The sequence below is a fragment of the Hyla sarda genome, unplaced genomic scaffold, assembly GCF_029499605.1.
Source record: "Hyla sarda isolate aHylSar1 unplaced genomic scaffold, aHylSar1.hap1 scaffold_330, whole genome shotgun sequence".
Lineage (NCBI taxonomy): Eukaryota > Metazoa > Chordata > Amphibia > Anura > Hylidae > Hyla > Hyla sarda.
Genome location: NW_026610043.1, coordinates 241424 through 261894, shown reverse-complemented (window position 1 = coordinate 261894; position 20471 = coordinate 241424). Strand labels below are relative to the sequence as shown.

Below are 20471 nucleotides of genomic sequence, written 5' to 3'. Positions count from 1 at the left end.
CCTCATGGCGGATTTTCCATCCATCAATGGGTGGTAAATTTTGTTTTTATCATTCACTGACCACAGAAACCAATGCATGGTCAAGCAACAGCAATGACACACCCTTGTGTATAGGCATGAGACCCTCATGTCATTTAACAGGATTCAGCACCACCCACAAGACAGCTACCTGTCATGTCATGTCAAACCTGCACAGGTGTGCTAGATTATTATTATTTAGTTTTATTTTATTTTTTTACACCAATCAGTGTGCAGACATGGTCATTAAAACGCTAAATGAATAGACGTTCATAAACCAGTCAGTGCAACTCATCATTTTGGTCTCCAATTCTCAAACTCAAATTCTCACCCACGGAGGATTAAATGAGAATCTTTCTTGTTTAACACTGGAATGGGGTGGTGCACTGTTCACTACCCGAAGATACTGCCACATCGGGTCAATGCATAGGGCGACAGAAGCAAGCTTCCAAATCAGCTCCCTTTCTCAAAAATCCATTTAATTTATGGTCCCCAGATAGGGAACGTATGTATCAGTATGTGCTCACAAGTCACCCAAGTGCAAGTATTCACACAAAAAAAAACGTGCCTCAGGATGCGATCTGTCGCAAGATCCTTTCTTTTTTTACACTTGATCTAAGCCAAAAGGCCTAGAGGGGATAACCGGGAAAGGGGTGGACCCAACCATGTCCCCTTCATGAGCACTCACATTACTCATAGGAATGGAAGGAAGGCTGGCAGCCAACCAGACTCCCATACACTCTCTGGGTGGGTGGCAGTCAGCCACCCATACATACATACATACAGCACAGGCTAAACCCACATCATCACTTAAAAAAAGGACAGGCGACCATTGCACTCTGATGGAGCATTTAGCAATGCAATCCATAGCCTGGCTTTTGCCTGAACCCCCATCACTCCTCCTCTTGCATATAAGACAATATTTCAGATCTGCATATGAAAACAACACGCCTACCTTTGTTGCACATAGCTGCCTGCCTGTCTCTAGTTACCCCACTGGCTGTAGCTGCGTCCCTTCCGACATGGAATAACACCAACTGTAACGATAAACTGAAAATTAACAGTATAAACCTGCATCATTTTGGACTCTGGTATTTGCTGAATCCGGGTGACCTGACAATCGATGGTGGTGCCGCTGGTGATTCTGGCCTTCTTGGAATCTGTTGGGCCTATGTGTTAGCTCACACATCATTCGGGTATCCATGGTAACTACCACAACATGGTCATCTGCAGTTTACATCTAGCCCGTGGCATTGAATGGCATTTTAAAAGTGCTAAGGGTCCTGGTGCAATAATCCTCCCATGAGGATCAGCCTCAACGGCTTTGTAGATTGCACTCATGTCAGCAACTCCATATAAATTTTTTTTTCTTCATGCTTCTTTCTTCATCCTTTTTTCTTTCTGTCATTCAGACTTTCATTCATTCGATCTCTCTCACTCACTTGCTTTAACTCATTTGTTCTCACTCACTCACTCACTCACTCACTCAATCACTCACTCACTCATTCACTCTCACTCACTCTCACTCTCTCACTCACTCGCTCACTAAGTCAGTCTCTCTCTCTCTCTCTCTTTTTCTTTTTATATATATTTTTTTCCGTCTTCTTCTTCTTCTTCTTCTTCTTCTTCAGACCCTGTCATAGCACTAATGCCTTTCCAATACCACCAGCAGATGGAGACACTCCATTGCAACATTGGTTGTGAGCAGCAGTTTCTAAAAACAAATGCCTCATGGCGGATTTCCCATCCATCAATGGATGGTAAATTTTGTTTTTATCATTCACTGACCACAGAAACCAATGCATGGTCAAGCAACAGCAATGACACACCCTTGTGTATAGGCATGAGACCCTCATGTCATTTAACAGGATTCAGCACCACCCACAAGACAGCTACCTGTCATGTCATGTCAAACCTGCACAGGTGTGCTAGATTATTATTATTTAGTTTTATTTTATTTTTTTACACCAATCAGTGTGCAAACATGGTCATTAAAACGCTAAATGAATAGACGTTCATAAACCAGTCAGTGCAACTCATCATTTTGGTCTCCAATTCTCAAACTCAAATTCTCACCCACGGAGGATTAAATGAGAATATTTCTTGTTTAACACTGGAATGGGGTGGTGCACTGTTCACTACCCGAAGATACTGCCACATCGGGTCAATGCATAGGGCGACAGAAGCAAGCTTCCAAATCAGCTCCCTTTCTCAAAAATCCATTTAATTTATGGTCCCCAGATAGGGAACGTATGTATCAGTATGTGCTCACAAGTCACCCAAGTGCAAGTATTCACACAAAAAAAAAACGTGCCTCAGGATGCGATCTGTCGCAAGATCCTTTCTTTTTTTACACTTGATCTAAGCCTAAAGGCCTAGAGGGGATAACCGGGAAAGGGGTGGACCCAACCATGTCCCCTTCATGAGCACTCACATTACTCATAGGAATGGAAGGAAGGCTGGCAGCCAACCAGACTCCCATACACTCTCTGGATGGGTGGCAGTCAGCCACCCATACATACATACATACAGCACAGGCTAAACCCACATCATCACTTAAAAAAAGGACAGGCGACCATTGCACTCTGATGGAGCATTTAGCAATGCAATCCATAGCCTGGCTTTTGCCTGAACCCCCATCACTCCTCCTCTTGCATATAAGACAATATTTCAGATCTGCATATGAAAACAACACGCCTACCTTTGTTGCACATAGCTGCCTGCCTGTCTCTAGTTACCCCACTGGCTGTAGCTGCGTCCCTTCCGACATGGAATAACACCAACTGTAACGATAAACTGAAAATTAACAGTATAAACCTGCATCATTTTGGACTCTGGTATTTGCTGAATCCGGGTGACCTGACAATCGATGGTGGTGCCGCTGGTGATTCTGGCCTTCTTGGAATCTGTTGGGCCTATGTGTTAGCTCACACATCACTTGGGTATCCATGGTAACTACCACAACATGGTCATCTGCAGTTTACATCTAGCCCGTGGCATTGAATGGCATTTTAAAAGTGCTAAGGGTCCTGGTGCAATAATCCTCCCATGAGGATCAGCCTCAACGGCTTTGTAGATTGCACTCATGTCAGCAACTCCATATACATTTTTTTTTCTTCATGCTTCTTTCTTCATCCTTTTTTCTTTCTGTCATTCAGACTTTCATTCATTCGATCTCTCTCACTCACTTGCTTTAACTCATTTGTTCTCACTCACTCACTCACTCACTCAATCACTCACTCACTCATTCACTCTCACTCACTCTCACTCTCTCACTCACTCGCTCACTAAGTCAGTCTCTCTCTCTCTCTCTCTTTTTCTTTTTATATATATTTTTTTCCGTCTTCTTCTTCTTCTTCAGACCCTGTCATAGCACTAATGCCTTTCCAATACCACCAGCAGATGGAGACACTCCATTGCAACATTGGTTGTGAGCAGCAGTTTCTAAAAACAAATGCCTCATGGCGGATTTCCCATCCATCAATGGATGGTAAATTTTGTTTTTATCATTCACTGACCACAGAAACCAATGCATGGTCAAGCAACAGCAATGACACACCCTTGTGTATAGGCATGAGACCCTCATGTCATTTAACAGGATTCAGCACCACCCACAAGACAGCTACCTGTCATGTCATGTCAAACCTGCACAGGTGTGCTAGATTATTATTATTTAGTTTTATTTTATTTTTTTTACACCAATCAGTGTGCAAACATGGTCATTAAAACGCTAAATGAATAGACGTTCATAAACCAGTCAGTGCAACTCATCATTTTGGTCTCCAATTCTCAAACTCAAATTCTCACCCACGGAGGATTAAATGAGAATCTTTCTTGTTTAACACTGGAATGGGGTGGTGCACTGTTCACTACCCGAAGATACTGCCACATCGGGTCAATGCATAGGGCGACAGAAGCAAGCTTCCAAATCAGCTCCCTTTCTCAAAAATCCATTTAATTTATGGTCCCCAGATAGGGAACGTATGTATCAGTATGTGCTCACAAGTCACCCAAGTGCAAGTATTCACACAAAAAAAAACGTGCCTCAGGATGCGATCTGTCGCAAGATCCTTTCTTTTTTTACACTTGATCTAAGCCAAAAGGCCTAGAGGGGATAACCGGGAAAGGGGTGGACCCAACCATGTCCCCTTCATGAGCACTCACATTACTCATAGGAATGGAAGGAAGGCTGGCAGCCAACCAGACTCCCATACACTCTCTGGGTGGGTGGCAGTCAGCCACCCATACATACATACATACAGCACAGGCTAAACCCACATCATCACTTAAAAAAAGGACAGGCGACCATTGCACTCTGATGGAGCATTTAGCAATGCAATCCATAGCCTGGCTTTTGCCTGAACCCCCATCACTCCTCCTCTTGCATATAAGACAATATTTCAGATCTGCATATGAAAACAACACGCCTACCTTTGTTGCACATAGCTGCCTGCCTGTCTCTAGTTACCCCACTGGCTGTAGCTGCGTCCCTTCCGACATGGAATAACACCAACTGTAACGATAAACTGAAAATTAACAGTATAAACCTGCATCATTTTGGACTCTGGTATTTGCTGAATCCGGGTGACCTGACAATCGATGGTGGTGCCGCTGGTGATTCTGGCCTTCTTGGAATCTGTTGGGCCTATGTGTTAGCTCACACATCATTCGGGTATCCATGGTAACTACCACAACATGGTCATCTGCAGTTTACATCTAGCCCGTGGCATTGAATGGCATTTTAAAAGTGCTAAGGGTCCTGGTGCAATAATCCTCCCATGAGGATCAGCCTCAACGGCTTTGTAGATTGCACTCATGTCAGCAACTCCATATACATTTTTTTTTCTTCATGCTTCTTTCTTCATCCTTTTTTCTTTCTGTCATTCAGACTTTCATTCATTCGATCTCTCTCACTCACTTGCTTTAACTCATTTGTTCTCACTCACTCACTCACTCACTCAATCACTCACTCACTCACTCTCACTCACTCTCACTCTCTCACTCACTCGCTCACTAAGTCAGTCTCTCTCTCTCTCTCTCTTTTTCTTTTTAAATATATTTTTTTCCGTCTTCTTCTTCTTCTTCTTCTTCTTCAGACCCTGTCATAGCACTAATGCCTTTCCAATACCACCAGCAGATGGAGACACTCCATTGCAACATTGGTTGTGAGCAGCAGTTTCTAAAAACAAATGCCTCATGGCGGATTTCCCATCCATCAATGGATGGTAAATTTTGTTTTTATCATTCACTGACCACAGAAACCAATGCATGGTCAAGCAACAGCAATGACACACCCTTGTGTATAGGCATGAGACCCTCATGTCATTTAACAGGATTCAGCACCACCCACAAGACAGCTACCTGTCATGTCATGTCAAACCTGCACAGGTGTGCTAGATTATTATTATTTAGTTTTATTTTATTTTTTTACACCAATCAGTGTGCAAACATGGTCATTAAAACGCTAAATGAATAGACGTTCATAAACCAGTCAGTGCAACTCATCATTTTGGTCTCCAATTCTCAAACTCAAATTCTCACCCACGGAGGATTAAATGAGAATCTTTCTTGTTTAACACTGGAATGGGGTGGTGCACTGTTCACTACCCGAAGATACTGCCACATCGGGTCAATGCATAGGGCGACAGAAGCAAGCTTCCAAATCAGCTCCCTTTCTCAAAAATCCATTTAATTTATGGTCCCCAGATAGGGAACGTATGTATCAGTATGTGCTCACAAGTCACCCAAGTGCAAGTATTCACACAAAAAAAAACGTGCCTCAGGATGCGATCTGTCGCAAGATCCTTTCTTTTTTTACACTTGATCTAAGCCAAAAGGGGATAACCGGGAAAGGGGTGGACCCAACCATGTCCCCTTCATGAGCACTCACATTACTCATAGGAATGGAAGGAAGGCTGGCCGCCAACCAGACTCCCATACACTCTCTGGGTGGGTGGCAGTCAGCCACCCATACATACATACATACAGCACAGGCTAAACCCACATCATCACTTAAAAAAAGGACAGGCGACCATTGCACTCTGATGGAGCATTTAGCAATGCAATCCATAGCCTGGCTTTTGCCTGAACCCCCATCACTCCTCCTCTTGCATATAAGACAATATTTCAGATCTGCATATGAAAACAACACGCCTACCTTTGTTGCACATAGCTGCCTGCCTGTCTCTAGTTACCCCACTGGCTGTAGCTGCGTCCCTTCCGACATGGAATAACACCAACTGTAACGATAAACTGAAAATTAACAGTATAAACCTGCATCATTTTGGACTCTGGTATTTGCTGAATCCGGGTGACCTGACAATCGATGGTGGTGCCGCTGGTGATTCTGGCCTTCTTGGAATCTGTTGGGCCTATGTGTTAGCTCACACATCACTTGGGTATCCATGGTAACTACCACAACATGGTCATCTGCAGTTTACATCTAGCCCGTGGCATTGAATGGCATTTTAAAAGTGCTAAGGGTCCTGGTGCAATAATCCTCCCATGAGGATCAGCCTCAACGGCTTTGTAGATTGCACTCATGTCAGCAACTCCATATACATTTTTTTTTCTTCATGCTTCTTTCTTCATCCTTTTTTCTTTCTGTCATTCAGACTTTCATTCATTCGATCTCTCTCACTCACTTGCTTTAACTCATTTGTTCTCACTCACTCACTCACTCACTCAATCACTCACTCACTCATTCACTCTCACTCACTCTCACTCTCTCACTCACTCGCTCACTAAGTCAGTCTCTCTCTCTCTCTCTCTTTTTCTTTTTATATATATTTTTTTCCGTCTTCTTCTTCTTCTTCTTCTTCTTCAGACCCTGTCATAGCACTAATGCCTTTCCAATACCACCAGCAGATGGAGACACTCCATTGCAACATTGGTTGTGAGCAGCAGTTTCTAAAAACAAATGCCTCATGGCGGATTTTCCATCCATCAATGGGTGGTAAATTTTGTTTTTATCATTCACTGACCACAGAAACCAATGCATGGTCAAGCAACAGCAATGACACACCCTTGTGTATAGGCATGAGACCCTCATGTCATTTAACAGGATTCAGCACCACCCACAAGACAGCTACCTGTCATGTCATGTCAAACCTGCACAGGTGTGCTAGATTATTATTATTTAGTTTTATTTTATTTTTTTACACCAATCAGTGTGCAGACATGGTCATTAAAACGATAAAATGAATAGACGTTCATAAACCAGTCAGTGCAACTCATCATTTTGGTCTCCAATTCTCAAACTCAAATTCTCACCCACGGAGGATTAAATGAGAATCTTTCTTGTTTAACACTGGAATGGGGTGGTGCACTGTTCACTACCCGAAGATACTGCCACATCGGGTCAATGCATAGGGCGACAGAAGCAAGCTTCCAAATCAGCTCCCTTTCTCAAAAATCCATTTAATTTATGGTCCCCAGATAGGGAACGTATGTATCAGTATGTGCTCACAAGTCACCCAAGTGCAAGTATTCACACAAAAAAAAACGTGCCTCAGGATGCGATCTGTCGCAAGATCCTTTCTTTTTTTACACTTGATCTAAGCCAAAAGGCCTAGAGGGGATAACCGGGAAAGGGCTGGACCCAACCATGTCCCCTTCATGAGCACTCACATTACTCATAGGAATGGAAGGAAGGCTGGCAGCCAACCAGACTCCCATACACTCTCTGGGTGGGTGGCAGTCAGCCACCCATACATACATACATACAGCACAGGCTAAACCCACATCATCACTTAAAAAAAGGACAGGCGACCATTGCACTCTGATGGAGCATTTAGCAATGCAATCCATAGCCTGGCTTTTGCCTGAACCCCCATCACTCCTCCTCTTGCATATAAGACAATATTTCAGATCTGCATATGAAAACAACACGCCTACCTTTGTTGCACATAGCTGCCTGCCTGTCTCTAGTTACCCCACTGGCTGTAGCTGCGTCCCTTCCGACATGGAATAACACCAACTGTAACGATAAACTGAAAATTAACAGTATAAACCTGCATCATTTTGGACTCTGGTATTTGCTGAATCCGGGTGACCTGACAATCGATGGTGGTGCCGCTGGTGATTCTGGCCTTCTTGGAATCTGTTGGGCCTATGTGTTAGCTCACACATCATTCGGGTATCCATGGTAACTACCACAACATGGTCATCTGCAGTTTACATCTAGCCCGTGGCATTGAATGGCATTTTAAAAGTGCTAAGGGTCCTGGTGCAATAATCCTCCCATGAGGATCAGCCTCAACGGCTTTGTAGATTGCACTCATGTCAGCAACTCCATATAAATTTTTTTTTCTTCATGCTTCTTTCTTCATCCTTTTTTCTTTCTGTCATTCAGACTTTCATTCATTCGATCTCTCTCACTCACTTGCTTTAACTCATTTGTTCTCACTCACTCACTCACTCACTCACTCAATCACTCACTCACTCATTCACTCTCACTCACTCTCACTCTCTCACTCACTCGCTCACTAAGTCAGTCTCTCTCTCTCTCTCTCTTTTTCTTTTTATATATATTTTTTTCCGTCTTCTTCTTCTTCTTCTTCTTCAGACCCTGTCATAGCACTAATGCCTTTCCAATACCACCAGCAGATGGAGACACTCCATTGCAACATTGGTTGTGAGCAGCAGTTTCTAAAAACAAATGCCTCATGGCGGATTTCCCATCCATCAATGGATGGTAAATTTTGTTTTTATCATTCACTGACCACAGAAACCAATGCATGGTCAAGCAACAGCAATGACACACCCTTGTGTATAGGCATGAGACCCTCATGTCATTTAACAGGATTCAGCACCACCCACAAGACAGCTACCTGTCATGTCATGTCAAACCTGCACAGGTGTGCTAGATTATTATTATTTAGTTTTATTTTATTTTTTTACACCAATCAGTGTGCAAACATGGTCATTAAAACGCTAAATGAATAGACGTTCATAAACCAGTCAGTGCAACTCATCATTTTGGTCTCCAATTCTCAAACTCAAATTCTCACCCACGGAGGATTAAATGAGAATCTTTCTTGTTTAACACTGGAATGGGGTGGTGCACTGTTCACTACCCGAAGATACTGCCACATCGGGTCAATGCATAGGGCGACAGAAGCAAGCTTCCAAATCAGCTCCCTTTCTCAAAAATCCATTTAATTTATGGTCCCCAGATAGGGAACGTATGTATCAGTATGTGCTCACAAGTCACCCAAGTGCAAGTATTCACACAAAAAAAAACGTGCCTCAGGATGCGATCTGTCGCAAGATCCTTTCTTTTTTTACACTTGATCTAAGCCAAAAGGCCTAGAGGGGATAACCGGGAAAGGGGTGGACCCAACCATGTCCCCTTCATGAGCACTCACATTACTCATAGGAATGGAAGGAAGGCTGGCAGCCAACCAAACTCCCATACACTCTCTGGGTGGGTGGCAGTCAGCCACCCATACATACATACATACAGCACAGGCTAAACCCACATCATCACTTAAAAAAAGGACAGGCGACCATTGCACTCTGATGGAGCATTTAGCAATGCAATCCATAGCCTGGCTTTTGCCTGAACCCCCATCACTCCTCCTCTTGCATATAAGACAATATTTCAGATCTGCATATGAAAACAACACGCCTACCTTTGTTGCACATAGCTGCCTGCCTGTCTCTAGTTACCCCACTGGCTGTAGCTGCGTCCCTTCCGACATGGAATAACACCAACTGTAACGATAAACTGAAAATTAACAGTATAAACCTGCATCATTTTGGACTCTGGTATTTGCTGAATCCGGGTGACCTGACAATCGATGGTGGTGCCGCTGGTGATTCTGGCCTTCTTGGAATCTGTTGGGCCTATGTGTTAGCTCACACATCACTTGGGTATCCATGGTAACTACCACAACATGGTCATCTGCAGTTTACATCTAGCCCGTGGCATTGAATGGCATTTTAAAAGTGCTAAGGGTCCTGGTGCAATAATCCTCCCATGAGGATCAGCCTCAACGGCTTTGTAGATTGCACTCATGTCAGCAACTCCATATACATTTTTTTTTCTTCATGCTTCTTTCTTCATCCTTTTTTCTTTCTGTCATTCAGACTTTCATTCATTCGATCTCTCTCACTCACTTGCTTTAACTCATTTGTTCTCACTCACTCACTCACTCAATCACTCACTCACTCATTCACTCTCACTCACTCTCACTCTCTCACTCACTCGCTCACTAAGTCAGTCTCTCTCTCTCTCTCTCTTTTTCTTTTTATATATATTTTTTTCCGTCTTCTTCTTCTTCTTCTTCTTCTTCTTCAGACCCTGTCATAGCACTAATGCCTTTCCAATACCACCAGCAGATGGAGACACTCCATTGCAACATTGGTTGTGAGCAGCAGTTTCTAAAAACAAATGCCTCATGGCGGATTTCCCATCCATCAATGGATGGTAAATTTTGTTTTTATCATTCACTGACCACAGAAACCAATGCATGGTCAAGCAACAGCAATGACACACCCTTGTGTATAGGCATGAGACCCTCATGTCATTTAACAGGATTCAGCACCACCCACAAGACAGCTACCTGTCATGTCATGTCAAACCTGCACAGGTGTGCTAGATTATTATTATTTAGTTTTATTTTATTTTTTTACACCAATCAGTGTGCAAACATGGTCATTAAAACGCTAAATGAATAGACGTTCATAAACCAGTCAGTGCAACTCATCATTTTGGTCTCCAATTCTCAAACTCAAATTCTCACCCACGGAGGATTAAATGAGAATCTTTCTTGTTTAACACTGGAATGGGGTGGTGCACTGTTCACTACCCGAAGATACTGCCACATCGGGTCAATGCATAGGGCGACAGAAGCAAGCTTCCAAATCAGCTCCCTTTCTCAAAAATCCATTTAATTTATGGTCCCCAGATAGGGAACGTATGTATCAGTATGTGCTCACAAGTCACCCAAGTGCAAGTATTCACACAAAAAAAAACGTGCCTCAGGATGCGATCTGTCGCAAGATCCTTTCTTTTTTTACACTTGATCTAAGCCAAAAGGCCTAGAGGGGATAACCGGGAAAGGGGTGGACCCAACCATGTCCCCTTCATGAGCACTCACATTACTCATAGGAATGGAAGGAAGGCTGGCAGCCAACCAAACTCCCATACACTCTCTGGGTGGGTGGCAGTCAGCCACCCATACATACATACATACAGCACAGGCTAAACCCACATCATCACTTAAAAAAAGGACAGGCGACCATTGCACTCTGATGGAGCATTTAGCAATGCAATCCATAGCCTGGCTTTTGCCTGAACCCCCATCACTCCTCCTCTTGCATATAAGACAATATTTCAGATCTGCATATGAAAACAACACGCCTACCTTTGTTGCACATAGCTGCCTGCCTGTCTCTAGTTACCCCACTGGCTGTAGCTGCGTCCCTTCCGACATGGAATAACACCAACTGTAACGATAAACTGAAAATTAACAGTATAAACCTGCATCATTTTGGACTCTGGTATTTGCTGAATCCGGGTGACCTGACAATCGATGGTGGTGCCGCTGGTGATTCTGGCCTTCTTGGAATCTGTTGGGCCTATGTGTTAGCTCACACATCACTTGGGTATCCATGGTAACTACCACAACATGGTCATCTGCAGTTTACATCTAGCCCGTGGCATTGAATGGCATTTTAAAAGTGCTAAGGGTCCTGGTGCAATAATCCTCCCATGAGGATCAGCCTCAACGGCTTTGTAGATTGCACTCATGTCAGCAACTCCATATACATTTTTTTTTCTTCATGCTTCTTTCTTCATCCTTTTTTCTTTCTGTCATTCAGACTTTCATTCATTCGATCTCTCTCACTCACTTGCTTTAACTCATTTGTTCTCACTCACTCACTCACTCAATCACTCACTCACTCATTCACTCTCACTCACTCTCACTCTCTCACTCACTCGCTCACTAAGTCAGTCTCTCTCTCTCTCTCTCTTTTTCTTTTTATATATATTTTTTTCCGTCTTCTTCTTCTTCTTCTTCTTCTTCAGACCCTGTCATAGCACTAATGCCTTTCCAATACCACCAGCAGATGGAGACACTCCATTGCAACATTGGTTGTGAGCAGCAGTTTCTAAAAACAAATGCCTCATGGCGGATTTCCCATCCATCAATGGATGGTAAATTTTGTTTTTATCATTCACTGACCACAGAAACCAATGCATGGTCAAGCAACAGCAATGACACACCCTTGTGTATAGGCATGAGACCCTCATGTCATTTAACAGGATTCAGCACCACCCACAAGACAGCTACCTGTCATGTCATGTCAAACCTGCACAGGTGTGCTAGATTATTATTATTTAGTTTTATTTTATTTTTTTACACCAATCAGTGTGCAAACATGGTCATTAAAACGCTAAATGAATAGACGTTCATAAACCAGTCAGTGCAACTCATCATTTTGGTCTCCAATTCTCAAACTCAAATTCTCACCCACGGAGGATTAAATGAGAATCTTTCTTGTTTAACACTGGAATGGGGTGGTGCACTGTTCACTACCCGAAGATACTGCCACATCGGGTCAATGCATAGGGCGACAGAAGCAAGCTTCCAAATCAGCTCCCTTTCTCAAAAATCCATTTAATTTATGGTCCCCAGATAGGGAACGTATGTATCAGTATGTGCTCACAAGTCACCCAAGTGCAAGTATTCACACAAAAAAAAACGTGCCTCAGGATGCGATCTGTCGCAAGATCCTTTCTTTTTTTACACTTGATCTAAGCCAAAAGGCCTAGAGGGGATAACCGGGAAAGGGGTGGACCCAACCATGTCCCCTTCATGAGCACTCACATTACTCATAGGAATGGAAGGAAGGCTGGCCGCCAACCAGACTCCCATACACTCTCTGGGTGGGTGGCAGTCAGCCACCCATACATACATACATACAGCACAGGCTAAACCCACATCATCACTTAAAAAAAGGACAGGCGACCATTGCACTCTGATGGAGCATTTAGCAATGCAATCCATAGCCTGGCTTTTGCCTGAACCCCCATCACTCCTCCTCTTGCATATAAGACAATATTTCAGATCTGCATATGAAAACAACACGCCTACCTTTGTTGCACATAGCTGCCTGCCTGTCTCTAGTTACCCCACTGGCTGTAGCTGCGTCCCTTCCGACATGGAATAACACCAACTGTAACGATAAACTGAAAATTAACAGTATAAACCTGCATCATTTTGGACTCTGGTATTTGCTGAATCCGGGTGACCTGACAATCGATGGTGGTGCCGCTGGTGATTCTGGCCTTCTTGGAATCTGTTGGGCCTATGTGTTAGCTCACACATCACTTGGGTATCCATGGTAACTACCACAACATGGTCATCTGCAGTTTACATCTAGCCCGTGGCATTGAATGGCATTTTAAAAGTGCTAAGGGTCCTGGTGCAATAATCCTCCCATGAGGATCAGCCTCAACGGCTTTGTAGATTGCACTCATGTCAGCAACTCCATATACATTTTTTTTTCTTCATGCTTCTTTCTTCATCCTTTTTTCTTTCTGTCATTCAGACTTTCATTCATTCGATCTCTCTCACTCACTTGCTTTAACTCATTTGTTCTCACTCACTCACTCACTCACTCAATCACTCACTCACTCATTCACTCTCACTCACTCTCACTCTCTCACTCACTCGCTCACTAAGTCAGTCTCTCTCTCTCTCTCTCTTTTTCTTTTTATATATATTTTTTTCCGTCTTCTTCTTCTTCTTCTTCTTCTTCAGACCCTGTCATAGCACTAATGCCTTTCCAATACCACCAGCAGATGGAGACACTCCATTGCAACATTGGTTGTGAGCAGCAGTTTCTAAAAACAAATGCCTCATGGCGGATTTCCCATCCATCAATGGATGGTAAATTTTGTTTTTATCATTCACTGACCACAGAAACCAATGCATGGTCAAGCAACAGCAATGACACACCCTTGTGTATAGGCATGAGACCCTCATGTCATTTAACAGGATTCAGCACCACCCACAAGACAGCTACCTGTCATGTCATGTCAAACCTGCACAGGTGTGCTAGATTATTATTATTTAGTTTTATTTTATTTTTTTACACCAATCAGTGTGCAAACATGGTCATTAAAACGCTAAATGAATAGACGTTCATAAACCAGTCAGTGCAACTCATCATTTTGGTCTCCAATTCTCAAACTCAAATTCTCACCCACGGAGGATTAAATGAGAATCTTTCTTGTTTAACACTGGAATGGGGTGGTGCACTGTTCACTACCCGAAGATACTGCCACATCGGGTCAATGCATAGGGCGACAGAAGCAAGCTTCCAAATCAGCTCCCTTTCTCAAAAATCCATTTAATTTATGGTCCCCAGATAGGGAACGTATGTATCAGTATGTGCTCACAAGTCACCCAAGTGCAAGTATTCACACAAAAAAAAACGTGCCTCAGGATGCGATCTGTCGCAAGATCCTTTCTTTTTTTACACTTGATCTAAGCCAAAAGGCCTAGAGGGGATAACCGGGAAAGGGGTGGACCCAACCATGTCCCCTTCATGAGCACTCACATTACTCATAGGAATGGAAGGAAGGCTGGCAGCCAACCAGACTCCCATACACTCTCTGGGTGGGTGGCAGTCAGCCACCCATACATACATACATACAGCACAGGCTAAACCCACATCATCACTTAAAAAAAGGACAGGCGACCATTGCACTCTGATGGAGCATTTAGCAATGCAATCCATAGCCTGGCTTTTGCCTGAACCCCCATCACTCCTCCTCTTGCATATAAGACAATATTTCAGATCTGCATATGAAAACAACACGCCTACCTTTGTTGCACATAGCTGCCTGCCTGTCTCTAGTTACCCCACTGGCTGTAGCTGCGTCCCTTCCGACATGGAATAACACCAACTGTAACGATAAACTGAAAATTAACAGTATAAACCTGCATCATTTTGGACTCTGGTATTTGCTGAATCCGGGTGACCTGACAATCGATGGTGGTGCCGCTGGTGATTCTGGCCTTCTTGGAATCTGTTGGGCCTATGTGTTAGCTCACACATCACTTGGGTATCCATGGTAACTACCACAACATGGTCATCTGCAGTTTACATCTAGCCCGTGGCATTGAATGGCATTTTAAAAGTGCTAAGGGTCCTGGTGCAATAATCCTCCCATGAGGATCAGCCTCAACGGCTTTGTAGATTGCACTCATGTCAGCAACTCCATATACACTTTTTTTTCTTCATGCTTCTTTCTTCATCCTTTTTTCTTTCTGTCATTCAGACTTTCATTCATTCGATCTCTCTCACTCACTTGCTTTAACTCATTTGTTCTCACTCACTCACTCACTCACTCAATCACTCACTCATTCACTCTCACTCACTCTCACTCTCTCACTCACTCGCTCACTAAGTCAGTCTCTCTCTCTCTCTCTCTTTTTCTTTTTATATATATTTTTTTCCGTCTTCTTCTTCTTCTTCTTCATCTTCAGACCCTGTCATAGCACTAATGCCTTTCCAATACCACCAGCAGATGGAGACACTCCATTGCAACATTGGTTGTGAGCAGCAGTTTCTAAAAACAAATGCCTCATGGCGGATTTCCCATCCATCAATGGATGGTAAATTTTGTTTTTATCATTCACTGACCACAGAAACCAATGCATGGTCAAGCAACAGCAATGACACACCCTTGTGTATAGGCATGAGACCCTCATGTCATTTAACAGGATTCAGCACCACCCACAAGACAGCTACCTGTCATGTCATGTCAAACCTGCACAGGTGTGCTAGATTATTATTATTTAGTTTTATTTTATTTTTTTACACCAATCAGTGTGCAAACATGGTCATTAAAACGCTAAATGAATAGACGTTCATAAACCAGTCAGTGCAACTCATCATTTTGGTCTCCAATTCTCAAACTCAAATTCTCTCCCACGGAGGATTAAATGAGAATCTTTCTTGTTTAACACTGGAATGGGGTGGTGCACTGTTCACTACCCGAAGATACTGCCACATCGGGTCAATGCATAGGGCGACAGAAGCAAGCTTCCAAATCAGCTCCCTTTCTCAAAAATCCATTTAATTTATGGTCCCCAGATAGGGAACGTATGTATCAGTATGTGCTCACAAGTCACCCAAGTGCAAGTATTCACACAAAAAAAAAACGTGCCTCAGGATGCGATCTGTCGCAAGATCCTTTCTTTTTTTACACTTGATCTAAGCCAAAAGGCCTAGAGGGGATAACCGGGAAAGGGGTGGACCCAACCATGTCCCCTTCATGAGCACTCACATTACTCATAGGAATGGAAGGAAGGCTGGCAGCCAACCAGACTCCCATACACTCTCTGGGTGGGTGGCAGTCAGCCACCCATACATACATACATACAGCACAGGCTAAACCCACATCATCACTTAAAAAAAAGACAGGCGACCATTGCACTCTGATGGAGCATTTAGCAATGCAATCCATAGCCTGGCTTTTGCCTGAACCCCCATCACTCCTCCTCTTGCATATAAGACAATATTTCAGATCTGCATATGAAAACAACACGCCTACCTTTGTTGCACATAGCTGCCTGCCTGTCTCTAGTTACCCCACTGGCTGTAGCTGCGTCCCTTCCGACATGGAATAACACCAACTGTAACGATAAACTGAAAATTAACAGTATAAACCTGCATCATTTTGGACTCTGGTATTTGCTGAATCCGGGTGACCTGACAATCGATGGTGGTGCCGCTGGTGATTCTGGCCTTCTTGGAATCTGTTGGGCCTATGTGTTAGCTCACACATCACTTGGGTATCCATGGTAACTACCACAACATGGTCATCTGCAGTTTACATCTAGCCCGTGGCATTGAATGGCATTTTAAAAGTGCTAAGGGTCCTGGTGCAATAATCCTCCCATGAGGATCAGCCTCAACGGCTTTGTAGATTGCACTCATGTCAGCAACTCCATATACATTTTTTTTTCTTCATGCTTCTTTCTTCATCCTTTTTTCTTTCTGTCATTCAGACTTTCATTCATTCGATCTCTCTCACTCACTTGCTTTAACTCATTTGTTCTCACTCACTCACTCACTCACTCAATCACTCACTCACTCATTCACTCTCACTCACTCTCACTCTCTCACTCACTCGCTCACTAAGTCAGTCTCTCTCTCTCTCTCTCTCTCTTTTTCTTTTTATATATATCTTTTTCCGTCTTCTTCTTCTTCTTCTTCAGACCCTGTCATAGCACTAATGCCTTTCCAATACCACCAGCAGATGGAGACACTCCATTGCAACATTGGTTGTGAGCAGCAGTTTCTAAAAACAAATGCCTCATGGCGGATTTCCCATCCATCAATGGATGGTAAATTTTGTTTTTATCATTCACTGACCACAGAAACCAATGCATGGTCAAGCAACAGCAATGACACACCCTTGTGTATAGGCATGAGACCCTCATGTCATTTAACAGGATTCAGCACCACCCACAAGACAGCTACCTGTCATGTCATGTCAAACCTGCACAGGTGTGCTAGATTATTATTATTTAGTTTTATTTTATTTTTTTACACCAATCAGTGTGCAAACATGGTCATTAAAACGCTAAATGAATAGACGTTCATAAACCAGTTAATGCAACTCATCATTTTGGTCTCCAATTCTCAAACTCAAATTCTCACCCACGGAGGATTAAATGAGAATCTTTCTTGTTTAACACTGGAATGGGGTGGTGCACTGTTCACTACCCGAAGATACTGCCACATCGGGTCAATGCATAGGGCGACAGAAGCAAGCTTCCAAATCAGCTCCCTTTCTCAAAAATCCATTTAATTTATGGTCCCCAGATAGGGAACGTATGTATCAGTATGTGCTCACAAGTCACCCAAGTGCAAGTATTCACACAAAAAAAAACGTGCCTCAGGATGCGATCTGTCGCAAGATCCTTTCTTTTTTTACACTTGATCTAAGCCAAAAGGCCTAGAGGGGATAACCGGGAAAGGGGTGGACCCAACCATGTCCCCTTCATGAGCACTCACATTACTCATAGGAATGGAAGGAAGGCTGGCAGCCAACCAGACTCCCATACACTCTCTGGGTGGGTGGCAGTCAGCCACCCATACATACATACATACAGCACAGGCTAAACCCACATCATCACTTAAAAAAAGGACAGGCGACCATTGCACTCTGATGGAGCATTTAGCAATGCAATCCATAGCCTGGCTTTTGCCTGAACCCCCATCACTCCTCCTCTTGCATATAAGACAATATTTCAGATCTGCATATGAAAACAACACGCCTACCTTTGTTGCACATAGCTGCCTGCCTGTCTCTAGTTACCCCACTGGCTGTAGCTGCGTCCCTTCCGACATGGAATAACACCAACTGTAACGATAAACTGAAAATTAACAGTATAAACCTGCATCATTTTGGACTCTGGTATTTGCTGAATCCGGGTGACCTGACAATCGATGGTGGTGCCGCTGGTGATTCTGGCCTTCATGGAATCTGTTGGGCCTATGTGTTAGCTCACACATCACTTGGGTATCCATGGTAACTACCACAACATGGTCATCTGCAGTTTACATCTAGCCCGTGGCATTGAATGGCATTTTAAAAGTGCTAAGGGTCCTGGTGCAATAATCCTCCCATGAGGATCAGCCTCAACGGCTTTGTAGATTGCACTCATGTCAGCAACTCCATATACATTTTTTTTTCTTCATGCTTCTTTCTTCATCCTTTTTTCTTTCTGTCATTCAGACTTTCATTCATTCGATCTCTCTCACTCACTTGCTTTAACTCATTTGTTCTCACTCACTCACTCACTCACTCAATCACTCACTCACTCATTCACTCTCACTCACTCTCACTCTCTCACTCACTCGCTCACTAAGTCAGTCTCTCTCTCTCTCTCTTTTTTTTTCTTTTTATATATATTTTTTTCCGTCTTCTTCTTCTTCTTCTTCTTCTTCTTCAGACCCTGTCATAGCACTAATGCCTTTCCAATACCACCAGCAGATGGAGACACTCCATTGCAACATTGGTTGTGAGCAGCAGTTTCTAAAAACAAATGCCTCATGGCGGATTTCCCATCCATCAATGGATGGTAAATTTTGTTTTTATCATTCACTGACCACAGAAACCAATGCATGGTCAAGCAACAGCAATGACACACCCTTGTGTATAGGCATGAGACCCTCATGTCATTTAACAGGATTCAGCACCACCCACAAGACAGCTACCTGTCATGTCATGTCAAACCTGCACAGGTGTGCTAGATTATTATTATTTAGTTTTATTTTATTTTTTTACACCAATCAGTGTGCAAACATGGTCATTAAAACGCTAAATGAATAGACGTTCATAAACCAGTCAGTGCAACTCATCATTTTGGTCTCCAATTCTCAAACTCAAATTCTCACCCACGGAGGATTAAATGAGAATCTTTCTTGTTTAACACTGGAATGGGGTGGTGCACTGTTCACTACCCGAAGATACTGCCACATCGGGTCAATGCATAGGGCGACAGAAGCAAGCTTCCAAATCAGCTCCCTTTCTCAAAAATCCATTTAATTTATGGTCCCCAGATAGGGAACGTATGTATCAGTATGTGCTCACAAGTCACCCAAGTGCAAGTATTCACACAAAAAAAAACGTGCCTCAGGATGCGATCTGTCGCAAGATCCTTTCTTTTTTTACACTTGATCTAAGCCAAAAGGCCTAGAGGGGATAACCGGGAAAGGGGTGGACCCAACCATGTCCCCTTCATGAGCACTCACATTACTCATAGGAATGGAAGGAAGGCTGGCAGCCAACCAGACTCCCATACACTCTCTGGGTGGGTGGCAGTCAGCCACCCATACATACATACATACAGCACAGGCTAAACCCACATCATCACTTAAAAAAAGGACAGGCGACCATTGCACTCTGAGGGAGCATTTAGCAATGCAATCCATAGCCTGGCTTTTGCCTGAACCCCCATCACTCCTCCTCTTGCATATAAGACAATATTTCAGATCTGCATATGAAAACAACACGCCTACCTTTGTTGCACATAGCTGCCTGCCTGTCTCTAGTTACCCCACTGGCTGTAGCTGCGTCCCTTCCGACATGGAATAACACCAACTGTAACGATAAACTGAAAATTAACAGTATAAACCTGCATCATTTTGGACTCTGGTATTTGCTGAATCCGGGTGACCTGACAATCGATGGTGGTGCCGCTGGTGATTCTGGCCTTCTTGGAATCTGTTGGGCCTATGTGTTAGCTCACACATCACTTGGTTATCCATGGTAACTACCACAACATGGTCATCTGCAGTTTACATCTAGCCCGTGGCATTGAATGGCATTTTAAAAGTGCTAAGGGTCCTGGTGCAATAATCCTCCCATGAGGATCAGCCTCAACGGCTTTGTAGATTGCACTCATGTCAGCAAC

The 20471-nt window shown here is 43.4% G+C and overlaps 12 pseudogenes; all 12 read right to left on the bottom strand.

The window, feature by feature from the left end:
• Positions 1-394: 394 nt before the first annotated feature.
• LOC130330123 (U2 spliceosomal RNA) lies at positions 395-658 on the bottom strand (annotated as a pseudogene).
• Positions 659-2139: 1481 nt separating this feature from the next.
• LOC130330211 (U2 spliceosomal RNA) lies at positions 2140-2404 on the bottom strand (annotated as a pseudogene).
• A 1466-nt stretch (positions 2405-3870) lies between these two features.
• Positions 3871-4134, bottom strand: LOC130330122 (U2 spliceosomal RNA; annotated as a pseudogene).
• A 1470-nt stretch (positions 4135-5604) lies between these two features.
• LOC130330222 (U2 spliceosomal RNA) lies at positions 5605-5875 on the bottom strand (annotated as a pseudogene).
• Positions 5876-7335: 1460 nt separating this feature from the next.
• Positions 7336-7599, bottom strand: LOC130330120 (U2 spliceosomal RNA; annotated as a pseudogene).
• A 1475-nt stretch (positions 7600-9074) lies between these two features.
• LOC130330119 (U2 spliceosomal RNA) lies at positions 9075-9338 on the bottom strand (annotated as a pseudogene).
• A 1473-nt stretch (positions 9339-10811) lies between these two features.
• On the bottom strand, positions 10812-11075 carry LOC130330118 (U2 spliceosomal RNA; annotated as a pseudogene).
• Positions 11076-12545: 1470 nt separating this feature from the next.
• On the bottom strand, positions 12546-12809 carry LOC130330116 (U2 spliceosomal RNA; annotated as a pseudogene).
• Positions 12810-14283: 1474 nt separating this feature from the next.
• On the bottom strand, positions 14284-14547 carry LOC130330115 (U2 spliceosomal RNA; annotated as a pseudogene).
• A 1470-nt stretch (positions 14548-16017) lies between these two features.
• LOC130330170 (U2 spliceosomal RNA) lies at positions 16018-16282 on the bottom strand (annotated as a pseudogene).
• Positions 16283-17754: 1472 nt separating this feature from the next.
• Positions 17755-18018, bottom strand: LOC130330114 (U2 spliceosomal RNA; annotated as a pseudogene).
• Positions 18019-19497: 1479 nt separating this feature from the next.
• Positions 19498-19761, bottom strand: LOC130330113 (U2 spliceosomal RNA; annotated as a pseudogene).
• Positions 19762-20471: the final 710 nt, after the last annotated feature.